The sequence below is a fragment of the Eufriesea mexicana genome, unplaced genomic scaffold (assembly GCF_001483705.2).
Source record: "Eufriesea mexicana isolate 0111107269 unplaced genomic scaffold, ASM148370v2 scaffold812, whole genome shotgun sequence".
Classification (NCBI taxonomy): Eukaryota; Metazoa; Arthropoda; class Insecta; order Hymenoptera; family Apidae; genus Eufriesea; species Eufriesea mexicana.
In genome coordinates this window covers 1,352,070-1,360,646 of record NW_016909009.1, presented here as the reverse complement: position 1 = coordinate 1,360,646, position 8,577 = coordinate 1,352,070, and positions in this window count along the sequence as shown.

Sequence of the window (8,577 nt, the reverse complement as noted above, 5' to 3'; positions counted from 1 at the left end):
GTTCAGAAATTACCAGACAGTCATTTGCGACTGCTATGCTCTTACGAGTGATTGCTTTTCGCTTTGGGAATTAGTTGCTTTGTGGAACATATATTTTACCACTCGAATCAAAGATGATTCTTATATAATTCAACGATCACTTAAATTTATTTAAATTCCTCACCTCGGGAATCGTTTATATAGATTTACAAGAGGGAATTACTTTTAGTTAACGATTATGTTATTTGTACCTTGCTTGGCCGAATATGTTACTTCTTTTTGATTGATAGAGTAAAAATTTATGGTCATATAAATAATACATGCGAAAATGGAATGCGTAAATTTTGCGGATACATAGTTTATAATTTATTCTCGTTTCTTTATATTCGAAAAGTAGAATCAATTACTGAATCTTCCTTATTAATTATCTTTCGCTTCCTAAGAAATATTTCTAATGCCATTGACTTTGAATTAAGATATCGATAAGTGTAATGTTCGAAACAGATTGATATTAAAGAGCAGAGAATTTCTACATATCCGACAATTGAGAAATTATCGACGGTGGGTACATGGTGCTTAAAGTACAGAGGTAGTATAGAAACTTATTAATATTGGTTGTATTTAAAAAAATATATAGTATAAATAGATAATCGCGAGAAGCATTGAAAATATTCAATAAATCGCATTCAAGTACTACCGACATACACGAGATATAAAGTAGACTCGATATCGTCATTTCTTTAATTTGTTATAATAATTCATTCTTTAATTTGTCATTTTCGTAACAGAAATATATTTGTATTTGATTCATTGACATTAATAAACATAAGAGACATTGTTTCATATTCTACATTGATACTTTAGCGTATGGCTATTTCAAGGATGAAATATCTTTCCGCGCCTACAACGCATAGCTTGGCCAACCGTCGCCACCTTCTAGTCGATGCCACAACGAACGTATCGGTAACACATGGCGGAATACTTTCGCGCGTAAAAGAGAAACTTTCTATGTCTCGAGAAAACGTTTCGTGAAATAGTGATATCGTTGACTAAAGTTTTAATTGCTACAACTAAGGAAACATATTTAAACAGCATAACGCGACGTGTCGGGTATTAGTTCGCCACATTACAGTTGTAGGTTACGTTTGCAACATTATTGTAATATTTACGACTATGCACAGCAACAGTTTAATAAATTGTGAGAAGTTTACGAAGTTCACGATTACTAATTGTAACCATTTCTTTGGTGGTAATATACTACGTGTAGAAAAAAGTGATGTGACATAGTGCCAATTGTATAACGAGACATGTGCGACATGAAGTGGTGTGAGTGCAGATCGTGTAATGCTACTGCATAGTCTCCAATCGTCGACTGTAGTAGATTCTAGGTTTCAATTGTCCAATAATATATTTAAAAATTTTTACTCTGAATAGGCAGCTTGTTAACAGTTTTTCCAAATTTTCTTCAATCTTGACGTTCAATTGTAAAGTAGCTACGTATTATCGCATATACATTCTAAACTTCGATTGTGGATTAGGATATTTCATTACTCCTGCATAGAATAGATTGTTTTCCAACCACTAGGGCAATTATTTCACTATTGAAGGTGCATATATGAAACAAAGTAACGGGAAAGCAACTGCCTGTGAAATCGTACTGCACAGTATACTTTTCTCGCTTACGTTTCTGAAATTAGGTTTCTCGGTTAGATTTTTTCGGTCTAACAGCGTAGAGGGAATTCTTCCTTAACGAAATTGGATATTTTTTTCGCGTTTCGAGCTTGCGTTATCGAGAAATAGTGCCGGAAGTGTCAGTAACTGACAGATCATGCTGCGCAATTTATTTTTTGGCTTCTAGTTTTTGAATTAGGCGTTTTGAATCGGATTTTTTCACTGATTCGCGTAGAGTGATTTTTTCCTTAACGGGATTGAATATTTTTTTTCGGTTTTGAGCACGCGTTTTCGAGAAATAGTGCTGGAAGTGTCAGTGACTGCCAAATCGTGCTGCGCAGTTTACTTTTTCGGCTTCTAGTTTTTGAATTAGGCTATTTCAAGCGGATTTTTTCACTGATTCGCGTAGAGTGATTTTTTCCTTAACGGGATTGGATATTTTTTTTTGGTTTCAAGCGTGCGTTTTCGAGAAATAGTGCCGGAAGTGTCAGTGACTGCCAAATCGTGCTGCGCAGTTTACTTTTTTGGCTTTTAGTTTTTGAATTAGGCTATTTCAAGCGGATTTTTTCACTGATTCGCGTAGAGTGATTTTATCCTTAACGGGATTGAATATTTTTTTTCGGTTTTGAGCACGCGTTTTCGAGAAATAGTGCCGGAAGTGTCAGTGGCTGTCTGATCGTGATGCGCAATTTACTTTTTTGGCTTCTAGTTTTTGAATTAGGCGTTTTGAATCGGATTTTTCCACTGATTCGCGTAGAGTGATTTTTTCCTTAACGGGATTGGATATTTTTTTTCGGTTTCAAGCGTGCGTTTTCGAGAAATAGTGCCGGAAGTGTCAGTGACTGCCAAATCGTGCTGCGCAGTTTACTTTTTCGGCTTCTAGTTTTTGAATTAGGCTATTTCAAGCGGATTTTTTCACTGATTCGCGTAGAGTGATTTTTTCCTTAACGGGATTGGATATTTTTTTTTGGTTTCAAGCGTGCGTTTTCGAGAAATAGTGCCGGAAGTGTCAGTGACTGCCAAATCGTGCTGCGCAGTTTACTTTTTTGGCTTTTAGTTTTTGAATTAGGCTATTTCAAGCGGATTTTTTCACTGATTCGCGTAGAGTGATTTTATCCTTAACGGGATTGAATATTTTTTTTCGGTTTTGAGCACGCGTTTTCGAGAAATAGTGCCGGAAGTGTCAGTGGCTGTCAGATCGTGATGCGCAATTTAATTTTTTGGCTTCTAGTTTCTGAATTAGGTGTTTAGAATCGGATTTTTCCACTGATTCGCGTAGAGTGATTTTTTCCTTAACGGGATTGGATATTTTTTTTTGGTTACAGGCGTGCGTTTTCGAGAAATAGTGCCGGAAGTGTCAGTGGCTGTCGGATCGTGCTGCGCAATTTAATTTTTGACTTCTAATTTTTGAATTAGGCTTTCTGAATCGAATTTTTTCACTGATTCGCGTAGAGTGATTTTTTCCTTAACGGGATTGGATATTTTTTATCGGTTTAAAGCATGCGTTTTCGAGAAATAGTGCCGGAAGTGTCAGTGGCTGTCAGATCGTGCTGCGCAATTTACTTTTTTGCCTTCTAATTTTTGAATTAGGCTTTTTGAATCGGATTTTTCCATTGATTCGCGTAGAGGGATTTTTTCCTTAACGGGATTGGATATTTTTTTTCGGTTCCGTGCTTGTGTTTTGGAGAAATGGTGCCGAAAGTGTAAATGGGTGACAAGTCGTGCTGCGTAATAGACTTTTTTGGCTTCTATTTCCAAAATTATTCTTTTGACTCCGGTTTTTTTTATTTATCCGTGTAGTGTGAATTCTTCCTTAACGGGATTGGATATTTTTTTTGCGTTCCGAGCGTGCGTTTTCGAAAAATAGTGCCGATAGTGCACGTGGGTGACAGGTCGTCCGACGGATACCGCTATTCTGCCGTATGTTTCCTTTTTTTCAAGCATGGCTTGGAAAATTGCTGTCTATCCTGTTAGAGTGGAATGTTTTCTATCCAATGGACTAATTGTTTTTCCAGTTGGAGTATTTTTTTTCGAAAAATTGTGCCGAAAGTGCAAGTCGCTGTCGGATCGTACGGCGCAGTGAACTTTGCGGGCTTGGCTATCCTAGATTTCTATCGTGGCTTAGAAAATTTCCATCTATCCTGTTAGAGTGTGATGCTCCTTAATTAGTGAACCAATTTTTTTTTGCATTTTGACATTATTTATCGAAATATTGTGCCGAAAATGCGAGCGGGTTGCAGGTTTGCCAGCGGACAGATTTGAAAACAACTTCACAGCAGGTTGAACCTGGTTGTGAAGAGGCAATGTTCTGTTGAAATAAACAGGCACGTACAGTAGGAGAATATTATGTGACGCATAAAATATTACCAACGTAGAGCCATTAAATGCTAAGAATTATTTTTTATTGCTATGAAATATTGGAACATTAATACAAATATGTAAGGTATGTTGTGTCTATTTGTTTCTAGGTTGAATAGCTATATGACATCCCAGAAGTATTTGGTGCTGAAATAAATGCTGAGAAAAGATGATAGGTTTGACATATAACCAGAGAATAAAATTACTTTAAGTGATGTTCTCTTATAACAACAAGGTATGGAGAATACAGTGAGATTGAAAGGTATGTTGTGTTCCTCATTTGGATAAGTATACATATTAGTTATCAAAGTCAAAATACAAATGTGTTAAGTTTAAGAAAAATGAAGCTATAGTACATAAGGAAAATGGAGAAGTTCGTTTGACAGCAGGGAGAAGAGGAAATGCATATTATGTGCAAACAAAAAACATAAACGAAGCAGCATATGGGTCAACAAAGAAAGGTACATGGCATTGATGATTAGATCATACAAATATAAGGATCAGTAAGGAGATGAAGAACGAATAATTGGTAATAGTTATAAATAAGTAAAGATAATTTGAACATAGAGTGAAAATGTTGCGTAATGACAAAAATCTGTAGAAATATCTATAGGGACTTGGAAATAATTTTTTTAGCAGGAATAATGTGGGTATGGCACATGGAATTGATTGGACCAATAAAACCAATGTCAAAAAGAGGTAAAAGGTTCATCTTATCTATTGATGATTATTCATGAGTAATTATTGGTCTTGCTGTTACAGGAAAACGGTCAGACAGTTGAGGAAATGAAAAGATTGGTGACATTAAAAGGAAATCAATCTGTCAAGAAGATGAAAAATATTTATATGCTCAGATAATGGAGGTGAGTTTGTGAGAGACGACCACCAGGTTTGTTTAAATCAAAAAGAAATAAAATATGATATGATTCCAGCCTAGATATCGCAGTGCAGTGGAATTACTGAGAGGAAGAACAAGTTCACCATAGAGATGACAAGATGTCAAGGGCACTTATGATGGATTCAGATTTGCCAATCTATTTTGGGACAAAAGCAATGTATACCGCTGTCCATTAAAAAACTGAACAAAGAGTTAGCTGACCATGAAAGAACTCCTTATGAGGTTTAGTACGAGAGAAAGCCAAACAAGGTATACTAAAAGATTTGTTAGCATTGTTTGTGGGTTGCATAAAGGGGTTTAGTATACAAATTTAAACCAGAAACTTACAAAGAAATATTTTTAGAATATGTATCAAATAATACATATTAGATTATACTGACCAAAAAAGGACCAGGTAAGGAATGAATGTGATGTGAAATTCAATGGGACTGTGACACGTGGAGTTGATTGGGCCAATAAAGCTAATATCAAAAAGAGGTAAGAGGTACATCTTATCTATTGATGATTATTTGAAAGTGATTATTGGTTTTGCTGTTACAGGAAGAGGGTAAAACAGCTGAGGAAATAAAGAGATTGGTTAGATTGAAAGAAAATCAATCTGTCAAGAAGATGAAAAGTATTTATATGCTCAGATAATGGAGGTGAGTTTGTGAGAGAAGACCTCCAGGTTTGTTTAAATCAAAAAGAAATAAAACATGATTTGATTTCAGCCAAGATACAGCAGTATCTTAACTCTCAGTAATGGAGTTGCTGAGAGGAAAGACAAATCCAGCATAGAGATGTCAGGGCATTTATGATAGATTCAGATTTGCCAATCTATTTTGGGGCAGAAGCAATGAGTACAGCTGTCTACATAAAAAACCGAACAAAGTTAGCTGACCAGGAAAGGACTTCTTGTGAGGTTTAGCATGAGAGAAAGCCAAACACAAGGTATACTAAAAGATTTGTTAGCATTGTCAATGGGTTGAATAAATGGGGTTTAGTACACAAATTTGAAGGAAAAACTTACAAAGAATTTTTTTTAGGAGATGCACCAAAGAATACATACAGAATATACTTACCAGAAAAGGACAAGGTGAAAAATGAATGTGATATAAAATTCAATGAAGGAATGAATAGATTGATGAAGATATTGAGATATTTGAGGGTTACAATGGAGTATTGCCTTAAATTTGGGACAGGAACAGAAACCTCAGAAACGAAATGCAAATGTGAAAATTATTAAAAATAAAAAATAAATAATTAAGTTAAATAAATGATTAAAAGTGAAAAATAAAGAATTAATTTAAATAAATAATTGGAAGTGAATAGTCAGTAAATAAGTTAAATAAAGTATTATAAGCAAAAAATAGATAAATACGTTAATTTAGGCGGCTTAAGTTACGATGTCCACATCATGAAGGCCGAGGAACAATTGATGTGTCTTGTGACCGTCAAATGCCTATATGAACCAAGAGTAACCTTACCAACATCAAACGGAAATTCCTGAACTCAACTTTTTATAACGATTCTCGAATCTTTTATAATTGTTATTAGATAGTTTATTGCAAATATATGTTTCATATAATAAGATCGCAATCGAGATCCAGGCCTAAAGACATTAGTAGAATATAGTACAAAATATGGTATAGAAAAAAGTACAAAATATCACAGAAAATAAATCACAAAATAAATTTCAAAATGAATCACAAAAGGCAATACAATGTATACTATAATATAAAATACAACATATATTACAAAATAAATCGGAAAATAAATCAAATATAGGATGCCTAACATCTGCAAAGAAGGAAGAGCACTTAATAATTGCAAATGTAGATGAATTTATTGAAAATTCTGATCACTTCTTGTTAAAATTCATTTTGTCATGTTTCGATAAATAAATCTCTGATTGCCGATATCAATTTCCACTTCTCATTACGTGTAAGGTGCTACGCATTCGATATTGACTACGCGGGTCGAGAAATTTGAAATTATTACAACATAGGTTGGCAACGAATCGGGTTAAGTAGTTTTAAAACCATAACAATTCTTCAATATTTTGATTCTTTCTCACACTCCTGCTCGAACCGGCAACTTCCTGGAAAGTCAAGTCTTCTAAGAAATGTTTTGAAACGTAATGTATTTAGCAAAGCGACAGTTCATGTCTCTACCTATTGTATTAGGCGAATTGTCCGGCTCGCCGCGCATTAAAATTAGAAGGGGGTGGGGGCTATCTTAACGAATCAGCGAACTTTCTAGAAGGTTCTACGGGGCGGCGGGGTCAGTCCTCTACGGAAACTCGTCGCGACCGGACGTGTCAGCTTGTACGTCGGAACCAACCGCGGCTTTTCTATTGCGCAGTACGTTAATTTCTTTTCTTTTATCATTCAAACACTATTGTTCTTAACTTTGTTCGATTAATACTTGCTTGTTTATTAACTTTTTGAACATTATCATAGCAAATTTATGTAGTCTTTTATGTCTTTTCTGGTTTTATACTTTTGAATTTTGTCATTGAAATTACCAAATACGATTGTTTAATTTTATCATAATTAATTACGGTTTCATATATTTGTTTTAACTTTTGTATTTTCTTCTGTGCAGATGATTAATGGATTGCAAGAATTACGTAAGACGCATTAGATGCCTACGTGCAAATTTGAAAACCGAATATGGCCGCCAACGAACAAATTGGAGAACCAAATATGGCCGCCAACGAACGGATTTGGGAATCAAATATGGCCACCAACGAACGTACTGGAGAACGACGTATGGACGCCATGATGGTTCGTTTCTGAATCCGCTAATTTTTCGTCAAAACTGGTAATATTGAACTTATTATAACGTAATTAATGTGATATAGGTTTATTTATATTTATTTCATCGGTAATTTGATAATTATGTATTATTGTAATACATAATTAATATTCGATTCGTGAATTGAAAGTAAATTCATTAGACGTGTTATATTTCAATAAGAAATAGAAATAACTCACATTTTATTTCGGTCGCGAATATTTTATAACGTCATCATAATTTTCTCTTAAACAATAATTTTTATTATTTCCACGAAAGAGTCGCGATTACAGACGCGAACAATTTCCGACGGAAGTCTAGAAACGGTTTGTGCGCAGTATCATTGCGCAGACATATTTTAATATGTCTACCAATGAACAGTCTCATATAATTTCTTGCTTTCCGTTTTATTACAGTACGATACTTCTAATATTTTCCACTTATTCGTGGGTATTTCAAATACGTATTCTTCTTAATACATCTATATTCGATAACACGAGCGACGGTCAGGCAGGACTTTATAAACACAGCAGTAGTTTTTCTTAGCAAACGTTCGACAGGGTGACGAACTCCCCACCCCATTCCCCTCTCCCCGCTAATTTTTTTTCTTTCAGGAATCTTTGTGGCCGCGAGCAATGCGGTCGTTAGAGTCAGTGTTTGTTTACGTTTCAAGTATTACGTTTCCTTCTTAGAACCCAGTAGTTCTTGTAAAATATAATTGCCATACGCGAAGATAGAGTCAGTGTTTGTTCGCCGATCAAAATTTAAGCGGTCACGTTAATAATCTCTTATTTTTCTTTTTTTTTTTTTTATCCATGTCTCTTTTCTTAAATATTCGTTACCGGTATTAAAGTCAGTTCTTGCCTGGAAAGGATCCAACGCGGTGCTGTAGA